Here is a 23704-nt window from a genome sequence, read left to right on the forward strand (position 1 = left end):
GGACTGAACCAATAAAGGCAGACAGGATTACAACTAATAACCAAGAATTACCAGGGAATACCTTTTTAATCTGTACAATTCCTCATTTGTCCAAATAGAAATCAACGAGTCCGAGAATAGTCTTTTCTATGATTAAACACTATGAATATAGATAATGTCATATTTTTGTCACGTTTACGATTTTCATTTAAACAAATTCACATGTTGTACAAAGAATCAGTCCTTAATGCTAGCTCATAGGGAATAAGAAAGTAAACATGCCAATAAAATTAAATCGTGCAAATTACGTTAAAGTCCAAATAGAAATAGCTTTCGTTTGGTCAGACCAAACAAAAAGTGTGATTTTGATCTGGCGGGATTTAGCGCATTAAGGTTTGTAGTTCTGAGCTGAGATATTACCGGAATAATTGACTTCGCTGTCAAGAGCTGTACATGTTATCTTGAGCAATATCTTTACTGTTCAAGTATTAACTTGCGCAATATCTGATATGTTTCACTTAATATCCTGTGCAATATCTGCTATGTTCCGCATATTAACTTGCGAAAGGTATGACATTTTTCAGGTATTAACTTGAGCAATATCTGCTTCGTTTCACTTATTAACTTGTGCAATATATTCTACACTGTATGTTTCACGTATCAACTTGTGCAATATCTGCTACGTTTCACGTAATAACTTGTGCAATATCTGCTACGTTTCACATATTAACTTGCGCAAGATATGCAATGTTTCACGTATTAACTTGTGCAATAGGTGTAATGTTTCATATATTAACATGTGCAATATATACTTTCTTTGCTTCAGATATTAACCGGTAACATATCTAATATGTTTTACGTATTGACTTATAACAATATGTACTATGTTTCAAATAATCGGCAGTTTACAGCATAAGCTGACACATTAAAATTAATAGTGAAAATTGATTCATAACAATATGTCCAAGCGCCTGTGCAACACGCAGAATTAAATGTGCAACCCAGTGTGGTTTGGGATGTTTCCTTCAATTTTTCAAGACAAGTTAATGCACAATCTCTTTGATTCATTGGTCGCGTACACAAAACATGTGTCATTGATCTGTCAACATCCGGCAAAGACTGTTCATTTGCGAATTAGCATAAATATTATGTAGTGGCGTAGGCTGCAATTATTTCTACCGCCGTTCGCACATTATTGAATATATTTTGGGACGATTTGCCATCAACGAAGACATTGGTTGATAAGGGGAGAAGCTTATACTGTTACGTTGTGTAAACAATAGTAACGTCCAAGCAGAAAGGGAACATTTCAATATATAAACAAATAGCAAGTTAAGTATTTCAGCTACATTGCTTATTAAATTGATTATTTCCAAAACTACTCAATTACAAGAGTACATTTATGTCAAAATAGACATATGGTTTAACATAATATTCAATTGATTACGGGGTTTTAGAAACTAAAGTATATTTTTTTCAATTTCTACATCGGAACGTCTTTATATTTGAACCTCCGCTCTCTCTTACTATGGGAAAACGGGTTCTTATACAAGTGCATATAGAGTCGTCCCAGATAATCACGTGCCGTCCAAACAGGCTTATCAGGGACGACACTTTCCGCCTAAACTGAATTTTTGCTAATAATGTACATCCTTTAAACGAAAAATACCCTAAACAATGGAAAGTGTCAGAATGCACAAGTTAATATTGGACAACACATTCCGCCTTAAGTGGATTTTTGCTAAGAATAGGCATCGTGTACACGAAAAAAAAATCAAAGAGCGGAAAGTAAATAATGGGGCCTTTTTTATTTAACTAATCTTCAGTTGGATAACATAATAGACCGGTACGTTTGTTTCTTTTTTCTCCATGGTTTAACTTATACTTAAATGTATTCCGTTTGAACTCCTTTTAAATGACATAACCGCTTTAAACTTTGTTAAAACATTTCCGATAGACTTCACACACTAACATTTTCTTTCCCGTGCATTCGCTTCACACTGTATTCTTATACACCATATAACTCGGACCTAATTTAATTATATCCGTTTGCATTATTGTATTAACAAGACATATACGGCTCATATGTGAATATAATACTTCTTTATTACAGTTCTGATACGTGCATGGCATAGAATATATGGGCCGTGCTCTGTGAAAAGGGGGTTTAATGCATGTGCGTAAAGTGTCGTCCCGGATTAGCCTTTGCAGTCCGCACAGGCTTATCAGGGACGACAATTTCCGCTTTTATGGTATTTTCGTTTAGAGAAAGTAAAAATGTATTTTGGCGGGAACTTTCGTTCCAGGCTAATCTGGGAAAACACTTTACGCATATGCATTAAACCCCCTTTTCACAGAGCACGGCCCATATTGATATTCCAACTCACATTTATAGATACAACTGACATTAAGTTGGTTAACAAACTATCGAATGTGTATATTGTTATTTTATATATTTGGAATCGAACAAAAACGCACATGCAATCTCTCGGCAAACAACATAATTTTATATCGACATTGTCCAAATAGCGTACATGAATATCAATAGGCATCGGAAACAAGCGTTTGATTGTGGTCACTTTGCGATTGGAATGCGAGATGGATACATTTAATATATCCTCCGAATTCCCAACGTATCTTCTCCGGACAATTAAAGCCCGGGATATAAAATGCTGAGTGCTCTGAGAACAATCTGAGTAAGAATGTAAACATATTAAAAGACCCTGAAAATTCTGCTTTATAATGTTAAGAATTCGCTTCGTTCCCTCAAACATCTGCACAATGTTTCATTGAATAGTAACTTTGTTTTAATTCTATATTGCTAAGATTTATAATAAATTATTGTTTTGTAACGAACATGAAACGTCTGCTGTACATTTATTTTTCTTTAACACTCTTATTAAATTATAGAAATTTAGACTTTGTTATCCGCAGTTTTAAAGTATGCGCTATCAATTTGGCTATTGTAATTCCTATAGAACTAAAAAGCCCAATATATGTAAGTTCGTTCAAATGTCCATCACGTCGTTTACTTTACGTTGATTTATCAACTAAACTTACTGAATATATTTAACATCACAATTGAAGACACCCGTACAATACTCTTCAACATGACAACCACTGGCACTTATTACAAAACATGCAATTAGCAAAGAGATATTTTAAAACAAAACACAATACTTAAATAAAGACCATAACCAGGCGCCAAAACAATGCAGCAACTACTCTCGAAGCTTTCTAGACCACTTTTAGTGCCGCATCAAAGTCCAAAGAACAAAGGATACAAATGCACAAGGGCTATATAGCGATGGTAATTGTGACTTAAACTTCTCTCAACGAACAACAATGAAGAACACATAACCCTTAATGTCAAACGCTAAAAACAAAAAGTATTTCGCATTCTTCTGGGGTGTTTCCCTCTTTCCTAAAAATGAATGAAGGTTAATTGCTTGGTAGATTTTAAACAGCTTTATTAGTATATATCCGAAGCCTTATTTATCAATGTGTAAGTTAAGTCAATATAATTGCCTGAGAAGCATCGAGCAATACATATTGTAACGTTGTATAGCTATATAACATGTGAACATAAGAACTGGGTTACATAAAATAGTTCTCGCAATTCATGTATTCCACACATTTTTGGACGCTAAAATTGTATAGCAGTTCACCAAAAAATGTGAAATTGGCACATCAATATATATAAATTTACTTCGCTCTGGGAAAAAAGGGTTGACTGCATGTGCGTCAATTGTCGCCCCAGATTAATCTGTGGAGTCCGCACAGGCTAATCAGGGACGACCCTTTCCGCTTTTATGGTATGTTTTGGTTAAAAAAGTCGTCCCTTATAAGTCTGTGCGGACTTCACAGAAACGATTTATCAGTCCAAGGCAGCCGTTTGGTAGCTGAGCACGTCTCTTTATCGGAGGATGAAATTTCATTGCACATTGAATTTCATAAACCACTACAACAAACTTTGGTATACAAAACAAATAAACCAAACATTATGTTTCCGTTGGACTTTTATCCCGCCTATGATCTGAATTGTAATATCTATACATGTTGATTCAACAATGCTTTAACCATCAACGGTAACGAACTCATCCTGCCAAATAATTTATTGAATTTAATCATGGACAAACATAATATTAGCATTTTGATGCTTAAATAATTGGTATTTAACCCTGCTACCTGATTCATCTCTTACACTGAACGTCGATTAGTAGACAATCCAATAACCTATTTTTGATATGGGTTGACAACGCTTCAACATTTTATATGATAAGAGCATGTTTATATACAAGTATGTTTGTTATACTTAGATTTATTTCCAAAAGTGTTAACCGCTTAACTTAGAAAGAAAGTATTTGTACGCATGAAGCAAGCCGAATTTTTTTAGTATTAGGGAAACACGTATTATTGATATGTATGTATGATCGATCGAATTGTAATTTCTTAATATCTTTGGAAAAAAAAAATTTCTTTCTTCACAATGAGTATTCATCCACATTTAAAGCCATTATATATCTTCCAAAAAACCTATATCACTTTTTTGACAAATTTGTTGTTAGCACACTCCTTTATATTGGTTGTGTTGCACATTACATTTCATACGCAAATAATATCTTAAAGATAACATTGGCATCATGGAAGAATCTTATGTGTACGTAGAACATACTTAAAATTTAAGTCTTAACCCTAAGTAATATATCACAAAACTGACAAACATACCAATGGCATTATAATACGAGTACATGTGGTTTTAATATATCCTTATCTAAAGTGAGATTACACCATGAAAATAACATATAAATACCAGTGATCAACAGTGAAAACTTCCATTGTATCCTCATTCATTAAATCGTTTTACAAATAATCCAAGGCAATTTAAACGATCCAGTTTAAAAATCACACACGAAATAAACACTTCAAATCATTAAACAGTTAACACCGCAAGTAATGGCATCCACGAATCTAACGCACAAAAAGATTGAAACATATAACACTTCAGAATGCGCCCCTAAGCTGTAGCTTAAAACCAGATTCATGCGGCTCACAATTTCACATCAGTACACGGTGTACCATCAGCTACAATACACACATTGCTACCTTTGACTGGACATCGCGTGGGTAAAAATGATTAATTTATTGCTGTCAACCCAGATATGTGGTGACCTGAGTTGATTTACTTTAATCACACAAATACATGTCTGGATCGCACACTGAGCTTTAGCGCTCATAGCTTAGTTCAAATATTTCCGCTCATAGCTTAGTTCAAATATTTCCGCTCATAGCTTAGTTCAAATATTTCCGCTCATAGCTTAGTTCAAATATTTCCGCTCATAGCTTAGTTCAAATATTTCCGCACATAGCTTAGTTCAAATATTTCCGCTCATAGCTTAGTTCAAATATATCCGCTCATAGCTTAGTTCAAATATTTTTTCTCGTAGCTCAGTTAAAATATTTCCACTCATAGCTTAGTTCAAATATTTTTTCTCGTAGCTCAGTTAAAATATTTCCGCTCAAAGCTTAGTTCAAATATAGAACTGCAGTAGTAGAAGTTGTAGTTATAGCAGTGATAGTAGAAATTGTATTCTAGTGTAGTTTTGGTATTATATAATGAACATACAATAACATTATAAAAATACGCTATTTATATCACGCAAAATGTTTACAAGGGAGTCACATCAATTAGTAATATGAATGCTTAAACCATCTTTTTCCCATCAAATGACAACCGAATGCCTTAAAAAATGCAAGAACCGTAATTGCGTGGAAAAATGAAAGTTCGACGTAATCAGCTTTCGTTGCTTGTTGTCAATGGAATATTATATTGATTGTGTGAGGGTGTCTCAACCATTTGAATGTAAATTATGAGTAAATACTAGCTGTAAAGACATGTTCAGAAGTAAACATTTACTTCCGCAAGCTAATGTTTACAAACATCGCGTTTTACCAAATGTATTGAATACTTGATCTCTAAACAATCTACCATTTACTTCAATATTGTGAAACGGAAGTAAATACTTGTTCGGATGTTCAATCGCTACACTGCTATACCAAATCATATTATCATGCGCCGCAAATCAAGTCAGTTATGTGATGCTTTTTTCTCAACGTTTAGTAACCAGAAATATAAATCCAAGATATATGGTCAAAACAAAAATGCATTAAAATCGTTAAATGTATTGGTAGTTTATAGCTTAACAAATAATATTCTATTTTTTCTGCCATAAATAAAGTTTAGAATGCTCTTATCGAAATTAATTGAGTTTCAATACAGGTGGTAAAACCTGTTGTTACTCTAGTGGACGCAATCGTTTCAAAGTCGTAAAGCACATCCTCATTACAATGAGTCCAGCATATGGTTCCCAACATATTATTGAGCCGTGTTCTGTGAAAAGGGGTTTTAATGCAAGTGCGTAAAGTTTCGTCTCAGATAAGCCTGTGCAGTCCGCACATGCTAATCAGGGACGACACTTTCCGCCTTAACTGGATTTTTGCAAAGAATAGGTTTCTTCAACAGTTAACTCCGCAAGTAATGGCATCCACGAATCTAACGCACCAAAGGATTGAAACAGAAAACACTTTTTAGAATGCGCCCCATAGCTGTAGTTTAGAATGAGATTCATGCGGCTCACAGTTACACATCAGAACACGGTGTACCACCAGCTACTATACAAACATTGCTACCTTAGACTGGACATCAGTACACGTTGTACCGCCAGCTACAAAACACACATTGCTACCTTAGACTGGACATCAGTACACGTTGTACCGCCAGCTGCAATACACACATTGCTACCTTAGACTGGACATCAGTACACGGTGTACCGCCAGCTATAATACACACATTGCTACCTTAGACTAGACATCAGTACACGGTGCACCACCAGCTACTATACAAACATTGCAAACTCAGACTGGACATCAGTACACGTTGTACCGCCAGCTACAATACACACATTGCTACCTTAGACTGGAAATCAGTACACGGTGTACCGCCAGCTACTATACACACATTGCTACCTTAGACTAGACATCAGTACACGGTGTACCGCCAGCTACTATACACACATTGCTACCTTAAACTGGACATCAGTACACGGTGTACCGCCAACTACTATACACACATTGCTACTTTAGACTAGACATCAGTACACGGTGTACCGCCAGCTACTATACACACATTGCTACCTTAGACTGGACATCAGTACACGTTGTACCGCCAACTACTATACACACATTGCTACCTTAGACTGGGCATAAGTACACGGTGTACCGCCGGCTACTATACACATTGCTACCTTACACTGGACATCAGTACACGTTGTACCGTTAGCTACTATACACAAATTGCTACCTTAAACTGGACATCAGTACACGTTATACCACCATCTACTATACACAGATTGCTACCTTAGACTGGACATCAGTACACGTTGTACCGCCAACTACTATACACACATTGCTACCTTAGACTGGGCATAAGTACACGGTGTACCGCCGGCTACTATACACATTGCTACCTTACACTGGACATCAGTACACGTTGTACCGTTAGCTACTATACACAAATTGCTACCTTAAACTGGACATCAGTACACGTTATACCACCATCTACTATACACAGATTGCTACCTTAGACTGGACATCAGTACACGTTGTACCGCCAGCTACAATACACGCATTGCTACCTTAGACTGGACATCAGTACACGTTGTACCGCCAGCTACGATACACACATTGCTACCTTAGACTGGACATCAGTGCACGTTGTACCGCCAGCTACTATACACACATTGCTAACTTAGACTGGACATCAGTACACGTTGTACCGCCAGCTACTATACACACATTGCTACCTTAGACTGGACATCAGTACACGGTGTACCGCCAGCTATTATACACACATTGCTACCTTAGACTGGACATCAGTACACGGTGAACCGCAAGCTACAATACACACATTGCTACCTTAGACTGGACATCAGTACACGGTGTACCGCCAGCTACTATACACACATTGCTTCCTTAGACGGGACATCAGTATACGGTGTACCGCCAGCTACTATACACACAAAATCCCTTAGACTGGACATCAGTACACGTTGTACCACCAGCGACTATACACACATTGCTACCTTAGACTGGACATCAGTACACGTTGTACCGCCAGCTACTATTCACACATTGCTACCTTAGACTGGACATCAGTACACGGTATACCGCCAGCTACTATACACGCATTGCTACCTTAGACTGGACATCAGTACACGTTGTACAGCCAACTTCTATACACACATTGCTACCTTAGACTGGACATCAGTACACGTTGTACAACCAGCTACAATACACACATTGCTACCTTACACTGGACATCAGTACACGGTGTACCACAAGCTACTATACACACATTGCTACCTTAGACTGGGCATCAGTACACGGTGTACCGCTAGCTACTATACACACATTGCTACCTTAAACTGGACATCAGTACACGGTGTACCGCCAGCTACAATACACACATTGCTACCTTACACTGGACATCAGTACACGTTGGACCGCCATCTACTATACACACATTGCTACCTTAAACTGGACATCAGTACACGGTGTACCGCTAGCTTCAATACACACATTGCTACCTTACACTGGACATCAGTACACGGTGTACCGCCAGCTACTATACACACATTGCTACCTTAGGCTGGACATCAGTACACGGTGTACCGCCAGCTACTATACACACATTGCTTCCTTAGACGGGACATCAGTATACGGTGTACCGCCAGCTACTATACACACAAAATCCCTTAGACTGGACATCAGTACACGTTGAACCACCAGCGACTATACACACATTGCTACCTTAGACTGGACATCAGTACACGTTGTACCGCCAGCTACTATACACACATTGCTACCTTAGACTGGACATCAGTACACGGTATACCGCCAGCTACTATACACGCATTGCTACCTTAGACTGGACATCAGTACACGTTGTACAGCCAACTTCTATACAAACATTGCTACCTTAGACTGGACATCAGTACACGTTGTACAACCAGCTACAATACACACATTGCTACCTTACACTGGACATCAGTACACGGTGTACCACAAGCTACTATACACACATTGCTACCTTAGACTGGGCATCAGTACACGGTGTACCGCTAGCTACTATACACACATTGCTACTTTAAACTGGACATCAGTACACGGTGTACCGCCAGCTACAATACACACATTGCTACCTTACACTGGACATCAGTACACGTTGTACCGCCAGCTACTATACACACATTGCTACCTTAAACTGGACATCAGTACACGGTGTACCGCTAGCTTCAATACACACATTGCTACCTTACACTGGACATCAGTACACGGTGTACCGCCAGCTACTATACACACATTGCTACCTTAGACTGGACATCGGTACACGGTATACCACCAGCTACTATACACACATTGATACCTTAGACTGGACATCAGAAGACGTTTTACCGCCAGCTACTATACACACATTGCTACCTTAAACTGGACATCGGTACACGGTGTACCGCTAGCTTCAATACACACATTGCTACCTTACACTGGACATCAGTCCACGATGTACCGCCAGCTACTATACACACATTGCTACCTTAGACTGAACATCGGTACACGGTATACCACCAGCTACTATACACACATTGATACCTTAGACTGGACATCAGAAGACGTTTTACCGCCAGCTACTATACACACATTGCTACCTTAGACTTGACATCAGTACACGTTGTACCACCAGCTACTATACACACATTGCTACCTTAGACTAGACATCAGTGCACGTTATACCACCAGCTACTATACACACATTGCTACCTTAGACTGGACGTCAGTACACTTTGTACCGCCAGCTACTATACACGCATTTCTACCTGAGACTGGACATCAGTACACGGTGTACCGCCAGCTACTATACACATATTGCTACCTAAGACTGGACATCAGTACACGGTGTACCGCCAGCGACAATACAAACATTGCTACCTTAGACTGGACATTAGTACACGTTGTACCACCAGCTATTATACACACATTGCTACCTTAGACTGGACATCGGTACACGGTATACCACCAGCTACTATACACACATTGCTACCTTAGACTGGACATCAGTACACGTTGTACCGCAAGCTACTATACACACATTGCTCCCTTAGACTGGACATCCGTACACGGTATACCGCCAGCTACTATACACACATTGCTACCTTAGACGGGACATCAGTACACGGTATACCACCAGCTACTATACACATATTGCTACCTTAAACTGGTCATCAGTACACGTTGTACCGCCAGCTACAATATACACATTGCTACCTTAAACTGGACATAGGTACACGGTGTACCGCCAGCTACTATACACACATGGCTACCTTAGACTGGACACCAGTACACGGTGAACTACCAGCTACTATACATACATTGCTACCTTAAACTGGACATCAGTACACGTTGTACCGCCAGCTACAAAACACACATTGCTACCTTAGACTGGACATCAGTACACGTTATACCACCAGCTACTATACACACATTGCTACCTTAGACTGGACATAGGTACACGGTGTACCGCCAGCTACTATACACGCATGGCTACCTTAGATTGGACATCAGTACACGGTGTACCGCCAGCTACTATACACACATTGCTACCTTAGACTGGACATCAGTACACGGTGAACCGCCAGCTATAATACACACATTGCTACCTTAGACTGGACATCAGTACGCGCTGTACCGCCAGCTACTATACACACATTGCAACCTTAGACTGGACATCAGTACACGAAGAACCACCAGCTACTATACACACATTGCTACCTTAGACTGGACATCAGTACACGGTTAACCACCAGCTACTATACACAAATTGCTACCTTAGACTGGACATCAGTACACGATGTACCGCCAGCTACTCTACAAACATTACTACCTAAGAATGGACATCCATACACGGTGTACCACCAGGTACTATACACACATTGCTACCTTAGACTGTACATCAATACACGTTGTACCGCAAGCTACTATATACACATTGCTACCTTAGACTGGACATCCGTACATGATGTACCGCCAGCTACTATACACACATTGCTACCTTAGACTGGACATCAGAACACGGTGTACCGCTAGCTACAATACACACATTGCTACCTTAGACGGGACATCAGTACACGTTGTACCGCAAGCTACTATACACACATTGCTACCTTCGACTAGACATCAGTACACGTTGTACCGCAAGCTACTATACACACATTGCTACCTTAGACTGGACATCAGTACACGGTGAACAGCCAGCTATTATACACACATTGCTACCTTAGACTGGACATCAGTACACGGTGAACAGCCAGCTATTATACACACATTGCTACCTTAGACTGGACATCAGTACACGTTGTACCGCCAGCTACTATACACACAATGATACCTTAGACTAGACATCCATACACGGTATACCGTCAGCTACAATACACACATTGCTACCTTAGACTGGACATCAGTACACGGTGTACCGCCAGCTACACTACACACATTGTTACCTTAGACTGGACATCAGTACACGGTGTACCACCAGCTACTATACACACATTGCTACCTTAGACTGGACATCAGTACACGGTATACCGCCAGCTACTATACACGCATTGCTACCTTAGACTGGACATCAGTACACGGTGAACCGCCAGCTATTATACACACATTGCTACCTTAAACTGGACATCAGTACACGTTATACAACCAGCTACTATACACACATTGCTACCTTAGACTGGACATCAGTACACGTTGAACCGCCAGCTATTATACACACATTGCTACCTTAGACTTGACATCAGTACACGGTGAACCGCCAGCTATTATACACACATTGCTACCTTAGACGGGACATCAGTACACGTTGTACCGCAAGCTACTATACACACATTGCTAACTTAGACTGGACATCCGTACACGTTGTACCGCCAGCTACTATACACACATTGCTACCTTACACTGGACATCGCGTGTGTAAATATTATTAATTTATTGCTGTCAACCCAGATAGATTGGTGTCCTGAAATGATTTACTTTACTCACACAAATGCATGCCTTATTTGCATACAGAGCGTTAGCGCTATAATAGCTTAGTTCAAATATTGAACTGCAGTAGTAATTGCAGTAGGAGTATTTATGGTGTGTGGTATGCAATATAGTAGTAGTGGAAGTATATAACGAACATAAAATAAATACAAAAACATCCGATTAAAATAATGTACGCTATTTATTTCTCGCAAAAATGTTTAGGTTTTTAAATGCTTAAAACATCTTTTTTCCCATTAAATGACAACAGAGTGTCTTAAAAAATGCAAGAACCATAATTGCGTGGGAAAATGAAAGTTCGACGTTTCAGCTTTCGTTGCTTGTTATCAATTGTAATATTATATTGATTGTATGAGGGTGTCTCAACCTTGCAGATATAAAGTGTGTGTAAAGCTTAGCTAGCTGGAAAGACGAGTTACGAAGTAAACATAAGCGTGCACAAGCTTATTTTTACAAACATCGGCGTTTTACAAAATGTATTAAATTCTTTATCTCTAAACAATATAACATTTACTTTACCTTTGACACACGTAAGTTTAAATTTTGTATGATGTTCATTCGCTACATTGCCTTACCAAATCATATTTTCATGCGCAGTCAAATCAGGTCAGTTCAATTATGTTGTTGTGTGTTCGATGTTGTATTACCAAAAATATAAATCCAAAACAAATTAATAATATTAAACTGCATTTAAATTGTTCAATGTATTGGTAGTTTTTAGCAGAACAAATACCATTTGATATTTTCTGTAATAAAAAAGTTTTAAAACGCTTTTATCTCTCTTAATTGAGTTTCAATACAGGAGGTTAAACATGTTGCTATACTATTGGACGCAATTGTTTCCAATTCGTAAACCACATCCTCGTTACAACGAGCCCAACATATGGTTTCCAACATATAATTATACACAGCCGAAAACTCGAAAACAATAAAAAATATACCACGGACATTGTTATAAACGATTAATCTGAAATATTTAATATAAAACAATCCGCATGGTTCATCAAACAGTTGTACCTTTGTAAGTGCATTCGTTGGTTGTGTCAAACCGCATGTCAATAGCGCCCATGTCAATGGGCTGAACCAATAAATGCAGACAGGATAAGAACTAAGAACCAAGAATTACCAAAGAATACCTTTCTATGTGTACAATTCCTTATTTGCCCAAATGTATATAAACGCTTCCAAGAATAATTTGTTCTATTATTTAACACTCAGTACATAGAATATTTCATATGTAGCTTTTACGATTTTCATTAAAAAATCACATATAGTACAAAGCATAAGTCCTTTATGCCGGCTCAAAAGGGAACAAGGAAGTACAAATGCCAAATTTAATCAAGCACATACCGTTTAAATCCAAATAAAAATCGCTTTCCTATGTTTAGGTAAAAAACAAGTAGGATTTGATCTGACGGGTTTTAGCGCATTAAGGGTTGTAGTTTCAGAGCTGAGATATTACCGGAATAATTGATTTCGCTGTCTAGAGCTCCACACATTAACGTGGGCTATAGATGATATGTTTCACGTATTAACATGTGCAATATCTGCTATGTTTCACGTTTTATCGTGTGCAATATCTGCTACGTTCCACATATTAACTGCGCAAGATATGCAATGTTTCCCGTATTAACTTTAGCAATATTTGCTTATTTCCACATATCAAATTCTGAAATGTCTGCAATATGTCACGTATTAACGTTTGTAATATATGCTATGTTTCACGTATAAAACTTATGCAATATCTGCTACGTTTAACATTTTAACGTGCGCATTATCTTCTATGTTTCACGTATATCTTGAGCTATATCTGCCCAATGCCACATATTAACAGGTGCAATATATACTTTATTTCAGATATTAACATATGCAATATCTGCTACGTTTCGCGTATTATTTTGAGCAATATTTGCTACGTTTCACTTATAAACATGTGTAATATATACTTTGTTTAAGATATTAACTGGTGAAATATCTGTTATGTTTTACGTATTTACTTAAACAATATCGACTATGTTTAACACACTCGGTTCTTGAGCATAATCTTAAACATTGAAATTAATGTCGAATTTGATTGATAACAACATGCTCCAGCATCTTTGTAACATGCAGAATTAACGATGCAAAGTTCAGTGTTGTTTGCGGGTTTTTTCCTTCAATGTTTCAAGACAATGTTAATTCTCAATAGCTTTGAATCATTGGTCGCGTACAAAAACCACGAGTCGTTGATCTGTCATCATCCGGCATAGACTGTTCATTTGCGAATCAGCATAAATATTATGTAGGGGCGCAGGCTGCAATTATTTCTACCGCCGTACGCACATTATTGAATATATTTAGGGTTGTTTTGCCGTAATCGAAGACATTATTTGATACGGGGAAGAAGCATATACTGTTATGTTGTGCAAACAAGAATTACGTCGTTCGTTCTACAATCAGAGAGGGAACATTATATAAATACACAAAAAGCAAGGTACGAATGTCTGCTGCATTGATTATAATGGTGAGTAGTTGTAATAATACTCAATTACAAAGTGTACATTTGTTTCAAAATATACATACCTTTTCACATAATATTAAATTGATAACGGGATTTGAGAGACTTAAGTATTATTTTAAATTTCTACACCAGAGCGTCTTCATATTTGAGCCTTTTCTCTCCCTTTCTCTGGGAAAACGGGTTTTAATGCAAGTGCTTTTAGAGTTGTCACAGATAATCATGTGCAGTCCAAAGAGGCTTATCAGTGACGTCACTTTCCCCCTTAACTGGATATTTGCCAAAAATAGACATCCTTTAAACGAACAATACCCTCAACAGTGAAAAGTGTAAGAATGCACAAGCTAGATCTTAGACGACACTTTACGCACATGTATCAAGCACTGGTTCCCGATCTCTCTACGTTAGAACGTCTTTATATGTGTATGTAATAATGTTAAGAAACCCTTAAACGCATATAATATATGGGCCGTGCTCTGTGAAAAGGGGGGTTGATGCATATGTGTACATTGTCGTACAGGTTTAGCCTCTGCAGTCCATATCCTTATCAGGGACGACACTTTCCGCTTTTATGATATTTTTCGTTTAAAAAAAGTCTCTTCTTGGTAAAAATATTGTTAAGCCGGAAAGTGTCGTCCCAGATTAGCCTGTCGGACTGCACAGGGTAATCTGGGACGACACTTAACGCATATTCATCAAACCCCATTTTCACAGAGCACGGCTCATATTTAGATAAAACTGATGTTTAGCAGTGTAATAAACTATCGAATGTTTATACACTTCTTGTTTTATATTTGGAATCGAATAAAAAAAGCAACGCACAAGCAGACTCTCGGCAAACAACATATATCGACATGGTCCAAATAGCGTAGTTGAATATCTATAGGCATCGGAACCAAGCGTTTTGTTGTGGTCACTTTGCGATTGGAATGCAAGATGGATACACTTAATATTTCCTCCGAATGTCCAACATCTTCGTCCCTGGGGAATTAAGGCTTGGGATATGAAGTGCTGAGATGTCTGAGAACGATCTGAGAATGAATGTAGACGTAAATGTTCCTGAAAATTCTGCCGTATAATGTTAAAAATTCGCTTCATTCCCTCAAACGTATGCACAATATTTCTTTGAATAGTAACTTGTTTAATGTTATGTTATTAATATTCATAATGAATCATATTCAAACATGCTACGTCTGCTGTGCATTCATTATTCTTTTACAACGACATTCATATTATTAGAATTAAAGCCCAACACTCAAAATCAACGAATATTTCATAACATATTTCGAAAAATAAAGTTAACACATACCAATCAGTGTTCCTAGTACCAATAGCCAACATTTCAACGTTAGATGTTGTCTGGTAACAGACTTTACGAGGTACAAAAATGCTCATTTGTATTGTGAGTGTGAAAATATATTCCATGTGAATTTCCCGCTACGGTATCCGAACATTTACGAGCGAACGCCAGATTGGCTTTGTAACTAATTAAATCTATGTTACCATACCACATCTAGATGTGGTAATGAAACATACCATATACCACATTAAGAAATTAAGACTTTCCTGTCTGGCAGTTTTTAAGTACGTAATATCAATTTGGCCATAGGAATTCCTAAATAACTATTAATCGCAATATATGTAAGTTCGTTCAAAATCCCCACCACGACGTTTATCATTCGTTGATTCATCGACTTATCTTACTGAAAATATTGATCATCGCAATTAAAGACACCTGTACACTACTCTTCAACATGACAACCACTGGGACTTATTACAAAACATGCAATTAGCAAAGAGATATTTTAAAACAAAACGCGATAGTCTAATACAGACCATAACCTGGCGCGAGAACAATACAGCAATTACACTCGAAATAGTCTAGACCACTTTCAGTTCAGTATATAAGTCCAAAAGAACAAAGGATACACACGCACTGAAGGGATATAATTTTATAGCGATGGTTATAATGACTTAAACTTCTCTCGACGAATATCAATTATGAACACAAAACCCTTAATGTATAACGTTACGTAAAATACAAAAGGTCTGTCACATTCTCCTAGGATATTTATTAGTATATATCCGAAGCTTTATTTATTGTTCTGTATATTTGTTTCTGTTTGTATGTCACAAACACTTTGTAAGTTAAGACAATATAAATGCATTACTAGCATCGAACGATAACTTTCTTGACGTTTTTTAAGCTATACAAAATGTGCACATAAGAGCTAAGATATTTTAAATAGTTCCAACAATTTGTGTTTGCCACACCTTTTCTGTGCGCCAACATATTATAGCGGGCCACTAGAAATCGACAAATCAATAAATATATATTAACCTCGCTCTGGAAAAAAGTGTCAAATGCATGCGCGTCAATTATCGTCCCAGATTTATCTGTGAACTATGCACAGGCTAATCAGCGACGACACTTTCCGCTTTTATGGTATTTTTTTTTGTTTAAAAGAAGTCGTCTCTTATAAGCCTGTGCGGACTGTTCAGACACGATTTATGAGTCCAAAATGGCCGTTTGATAGCTAAATACGTGCAATATTGGACGATGCTATTTTTTGTCACATTAATAAAACTCTACAACAATTTTGGTATACAAAACAAATAAACCAAACATTAAGTTTCCGTTGGACTTTTATCCAGCCTCAATTTATCTGAATTGCAATTTGTATCTATTCAACAATGCTTTAACCATACACGGTCACGAACTCATCATGAAAAATAATTAATTGAATTAAATCACGAACAAAACTAATATTAGCATTTTGATTCTTAAATAATTGGTATTTAACCCTGCTATCTGATTCATCTCTTACACTGAACGTCGATTAGTAGAAAATCCAGAAACCTATTTTAAATATGGCTGGACAACGCTTAATCTGATAATAGCATGTTTATAGACAAGTGTGTTTGTTATACCTGAGATTTATTACCAAAAGTGTTAGCCGCTTAAATAAGAAAGAAAATATTTGTACGAATGAAGCTATCCGACATTTTTTTTTATATTGGGACAACATGTATTATAAATATTTATGTATGATCGATCGAATTGTCAATTCTTAATTTCTTTGGAGAAAAAATACTTTTCTTTCTTTATAATGTGTATTAATCCACATTTAAAGCCATATTATAGGTCTTCAAAAAATGTATGTCGTTTTTTCCACAAATTTGTTGCACACTATTTTATATTGGTTATGTTGCAAAGTACATTCCAAACGCAACCAATAACTTTAAGATAACATTGGGATCATGGATGAATCTTATGGGTATGTAGAACATACTTTAAATGAAAGTCTTGACCCTTACTAAGATATCACACAACTGACAAATATATCAATGGTATTGGAATACAAGTGCATGTGGTTTCAATATCCCTGCATCTGAAGTAAGATTTCTCCATGAAAATAGCATATATACACAATACCAGTGATCAAAGTGAAAACTTCAACTTTAACCTATTTCATTGAATCTTTTGAAAACAAATCCAAGGCGATTTAAACATTCCAGTTTTAAAAAATCACACACGATATAAACACTTCAAACCATTCAACAGTTATCTCCACAAGTAAAAGCATCCACGAATCTAACGCACCAACGGATTTTTACTTAAAACACTTCAGAATGCGCCCCTGAGCTGTAGCTTAGACTCTACATCACTTCACGGTGTACCGCCAGCTACAATATACATATTGCTACCTTAGACTGGACATCGCGTGGGTAAATAGGATAAATTGATTGCTGTCAACCCAGATAATTTGGTGACCTGAAATGATTTACTTTACTCACTTGAATACATGCCTCATTTGCATACAGAGCTTCAGCTCAAATAGCTTAGTTCAAATATTGAACTGAAGTTGTAGCAGTAGTAGGAATTGCAGTGGTAGTAGCTATAGTGTAGAGGTATGCACTATACTAGTGGTGGAAGTCTATAATTAATCTTTAACAATTATGATAACAACCGATGAAAATAATTTACGCTATTTATTTCACGCGCAAATGTTTATGCGTGAGTAATGTCGATTAGTTTTTGAATACTTAAATCAGCTTTTTCCCATCAAATGACAACATAGTGCCTTAAAAAAACATTTCAAGAACAATAATTGCGTGGAAATCTGAAAGTTCGACGTTATCAGCTTTCGTTGTTTGTAATAAAATAAATATTACTGTGAAACCATTATTATTCGTCAGACATTAATTTTCGTCTTTTTCGTCCTTCGACCGATGGACGAATTCAAGATCCTAACGAACAATCATGTCCCATATTTGAAACAAATAAGACTGAATTACCGTAGGCATGAGTCATTTAAATCCAGCGTTATCCACGCATATACACAGGGCTCGAAATTAACACTCGCACACTCGCAAAATACGAGTAAAAAAAGATTGCAAGGTAAGTTATAAAGCCACTAGTAGTTTTTGCAAGTAAAGAAATAGTGAAAAAAAAACAACGAGTGATATTGCTTAATGCGTTCGACGGCGAGAACGCTAAACCGTAGGTCAATTTTTTGAACGTCCGAATACCCATATGCGGAAGCGCGCACCTTGTTTGTAGACTGGTTTACTTATAGTACAGATACCCGGATGGTATTGATACAAAGAACATGAAACAGTCGACTATTCACACTGAAGTTAAATCCGGTTTTGACACAAAGGGGTTTACATTATACACTTTACTGACAACTAACATTTCCTGTAAAACGCGAATGCAATAAGGCTGTATCGAATGCGTCGACTTCGTTTAGGTATAATAGTGTTGATTAGCGCTAATTGTTAACAACTTTATTACCCATTGTTGTATTGTGTGTTTCAGGGGTGTTGCAGATTATACAGCCAACACGCGGCGAGTCCGGATTAAAGACAATACTATTAAACGCAATTAAAAGTGACTACCAAGTGTCACCCCCGTCTATCACGAGCTTTATATTACAGAAAAAAATATTATAGGTTTATAGGTTTCTTAAAATGAATTATGTTCAAATAATTCAAAGGAAACATTCTAACAGTTTGTTAAACGTCATAACTATGTTTCCCACACAATTTATAACTGATCAACTATGCTTAACGGTATCCGGAGAAGCGCCCCCCCCCCCGGAGAACTGCCCCCCGGAGAACTGCCCCCTTATTTTAAAGGTGGCGGCGAGGTGCCCCCCCCCCCCCCCATCAAATCGGTAGGGGCGGAGAACTGCCCCCCTGTCAGAATTAAGTAGGCGGATATCTGACCCCCATCAAATTTGTAGGGGCTTAAAAATACCCACAACAAAGTCGTTTTCACCCGTTTCTCTTCAGCAATAACCAGCCACATACAAACGACACATAGGTAACTTCACACAAAACAGTTTATTCGGATCCACGACCAATTAACTGGAAACATACGCTTTTGTTCGCAGATGACACTTTATGAAGATCAATCGCTTTGGAGCATGTAACCGTTTAATTAAACATTTTTTCCTTGAGAGGTCTTGTCGGAGTCAATCTTGACTTTGAATGAAGATTCAAACGTTTATTTAGCAATATGATTGTTAGGAAGTTCGTTTTAAGTACAGCTTTCTGATACTGCACTTTTAACATGTGATATTCAAACTCGTGAAGCAATCTATACTATCACCTTACAAAATGCAAAGTTTTATTCTATGGTTTCCTACATATAATTATAACAGCCGAGTGATCACCCATCGCCTTAAATTTGTACAAAGTCTTAGAGCAATATACTCCAGAACAATAACGATATTTCACGGAGATTAATATGAAAAATTAATCTGAAATATTCTATAGTTACATATACGTATGGTTCATCAAACAGTTCTAGCTTTGTATGTGCATTCATTTATTGTGTCAAATCGCATGTCAATAACGCCAATGTCAATGGACTGAACAAATAAAGGCAGACAGGATTACAACTAAGAACCAAGAATTACCAGGGAATACCTTTTTTATCTGTACAATTCCTAATTTGTCCAAATATAAACCAACGCTTCCAAGAATAATCTTTTCTATGATTTAACACTCTGTACATAGAAAATGTAATATGTAGCATTTATAATTTTTATTTAAACAAATTCATATGTTGTACAAAGCATCAGTTCTTTATGCTGGCTATAAGGGAACACGGAAATAAGAATGCCAATACAATTAAATCGTGTAAATTGCGTTATAATCCAAATAGAAATAGCTTTTGTATGTTTAGATAATAAACCAGTAGGATTTGATCTGACGGGTTTTAGCGCAATAAGGTTTGTAGTTTCAGAGCTGAGATATTACCGGAATAATTGATTTCGCTGTCTTTAGCTGTACATTTTAACTTGTGCAATATCCAATATGTTTCACGTATTAATGTGCGCAATATCTGCTATGTTTCACGTATTAGCCTGTGCAATATATGGTACGTTTCACATTTTAACGTGCGCACTATCTGCAATGTTTCACGTATTAACTTGAACAATATCTGACCAATGCCACATATTAACATGTGCAAGATATACTTTATTTTAGATGTTAACTTGAGCAATATCTGCGTTGTTCCAAATATTATGCTGTGCATTATGTGATGTGTTTCACATATTTACATGTGTTAATTTAGTTTCAGCTATTGACTGGTGAAATATCTGTTCAATTAAGGTGCAAACTTCAGCGTTATTTGGTTGTTTTTTCAACCATTTTTTTAAGACAATGTTAATGAAAAATCGCTTAGATTCATTGGTCGCGTACAAAAACCATGTGTCGTTGATCTGTCAACATCCGGCATAGTATTTTCATTTGCGAATTAGCATAAATATTATGTAGGGGCGCAGGCTGCAATTATTTCTATCGCCGTTCGCACAGTATTGAAGACATTTTGGGATGATTTGCCGTCGACGAAGACATTATTCGATACTTACAAGAAGCTTCAAATGCTACGTTGTGCAAACAATCGTTCGTTCTACAAGCAGAAAGGGAACATTATGAAATACAAACAAATTACAAGTTACGTATTTCAGCTGCATCGATTATAAAGTAGAGAAGTTCCAAAATATTCAATTACAAAGTGTAGATTTGTTTCGAAATAGACATTCTTATTTACATAATGTTCAATTGAGTACGGGCTTTGAAGGGCTAAAGTATTATTTGTCATTGTTAAACCAGAGCTTCTTTGTATTTTAGCCTCGGCTCTCTCTGTGGGGAAACGGGGTTTAATACAAATGCGTATAGAGTCGTCCCAGACAATAATATGCAGTCCAAACAGGCTTATCAGGGACGACTCTTCCGCTTTAACTGATATTTTGCTAAGAATATACTTCCTGTAAACGAAAATTACCATCAAAATTAGAAAGTTCTAAAATGCACAAGCTTATATGGGTCAAAACTTTACGCGCATGTACTAAGCCATGTTTCCCCACTAATCTAATGTCAGAGCGTCGTTATATTTGGATGTATTCAGTAACCGTTTATTTTTTCAGATATATCCCTGTAGATATAAACCACAAAGTAAACGAAATGATTAGCAATAAAACACTTTATTTGGCAAACATATAACTTTCATCGCCAAACAATTTAGAAAATCTTGGTACGAACGTATAGTACGTTGGTCGCTTTATATGCTTGTTTCTAAACAGGAACAACTATTGGTCTTTGAAATATAAACTATAATCGAGGGGAGGCTTCCTAAAATATCAACAATATTTTCCAAATACATGTTTCAGTAAAATGTGACTGAGAGAGAGAGAGAGAGAGAAGGAGAGAGAGAGAGAGAGAGAGAGAGAGAGATGAGGAGAGAGAGAGAGGAGAGAGAGAGAGGAGAGAGGAGGAGATAGGGTGGAGAGACGAAAGAGAGAGAGAGAGAGACTAGTGAGAGAGAGACTAGATCTCTATCGTCCCTATGGTTTTTATGTTTGTGGTCTACTCTCTTCTCTCATCGCTTTATTCTCTCGGTGCTCTACTCTCTTCTCTGTATCTCTCTCTCTCTCTCTCTCTCCTCTCGCGCTCTCTCTCCCTCTCTCTCTCTCTCTCTCCTCTCTTCTTCTCTCTCTCTCCCTCCTCTCTCTCTGCTCCGCTCCTCTCTTCTCTCCACATCCGCATCCGCCCTCCGCCTCTCAGAGAGGAGAGAAACAGAGAGAGACAGACAGACAGACAGACAGACACAGAGACAGACAGACAGACAGACAGACAGACAGACAGAAAAACAGAAAGACAGACATACAGACAGACAGACAGACAGACATACATACAGACAGACAGACAGGAAGGCATGCAGGATGGCAGGCAGGCAGGCAGAAAGACAGACAGACAGACAGACAGTTCGGGTCCTGACATAATGCAGTTTCAGGGCTTTATCAACTTCGAAACACGCACACAAACAGTGGTCTGAATTCTAAATAAAGACCAAAAGTTTGTTTGTTACATGTGTCCAACTTCCACAAGTCATAAACGTTCATATTTTGTGCAAATTTGCTGTCAGTGAGATACGCTAAATATTCAAAGGTCAACATCGTAACTGAATGTTACATTTTACTGACAGAATGTGTGTTGTTGAAAAGTGACAGCAATTCAAATAATTGCTGAAAATTGAACTTTCTTTCAAATTTACTCGCTTTATCATTGGTGCTTGAATAACCCTGTCATTTAAGAAACAGTAATGCATAACGTTTAAGAGCCGAGTATCAGTTTATTCTATGACAATCGCTTATTTGAGCAACTTTTTATACATAATTCATTAGACATCGGAAATTGCATTAGACATCGGATACTGCATTCGACATCGGATACTGCATTAGACATCGGAGATTGCATTAGACATCGGAAATTGCATTCGACATCGGATACTGCATTATAAATCGTTTACTGCATTAGACATCGTGGATTGCATTAGACATCGGAAATGGCATTAGACATCGGGTAATGCATTATACATCGGGCATTCCATAATAAATCGGAGATTGCATGAGCCATCTGATATTGCATTAGACAGTGGTGTTGCAGTAGCCTTACACAACAATGTGCATGTTTAAATGTGAAACTTGTCAAATATATTTCGATATCGACTGACACGTCCTCTTCATACAGCCAAGTCATAGATGAACAACACGTTTG

At 37.4% G+C, this 23704-nt stretch overlaps 1 protein-coding gene across 5 annotated transcripts in view; it reads right to left on the reverse strand.

Moving 5' to 3' along the window:
- Nucleotides 1–23704, reverse strand: part of LOC127860548 (uncharacterized) — a 109099-nt gene that overhangs the window by 55913 nt on the left and 29482 nt on the right. For 3 of the 5 annotated variants that reach the window (XM_052398670.1, XM_052398667.1, XM_052398662.1), the window contains exon 1: nt 4793–5065. The exons of 1 other annotated variant lie outside the window; for it this stretch is intronic. The gene's annotated coding sequence lies outside the window, so the exon portion shown is untranslated. Of the gene's footprint in view, nt 1–4792; nt 5066–13268; nt 13393–23704 lie in introns of those variants that run through there. One more of the 5 variants, XM_052398665.1, reaches the window with a different exon arrangement.

This window comes from Dreissena polymorpha, chromosome 15 (assembly GCF_020536995.1).
Source record: "Dreissena polymorpha isolate Duluth1 chromosome 15, UMN_Dpol_1.0, whole genome shotgun sequence".
Lineage (NCBI taxonomy): Eukaryota > Metazoa > Mollusca > Bivalvia > Myida > Dreissenidae > Dreissena > Dreissena polymorpha.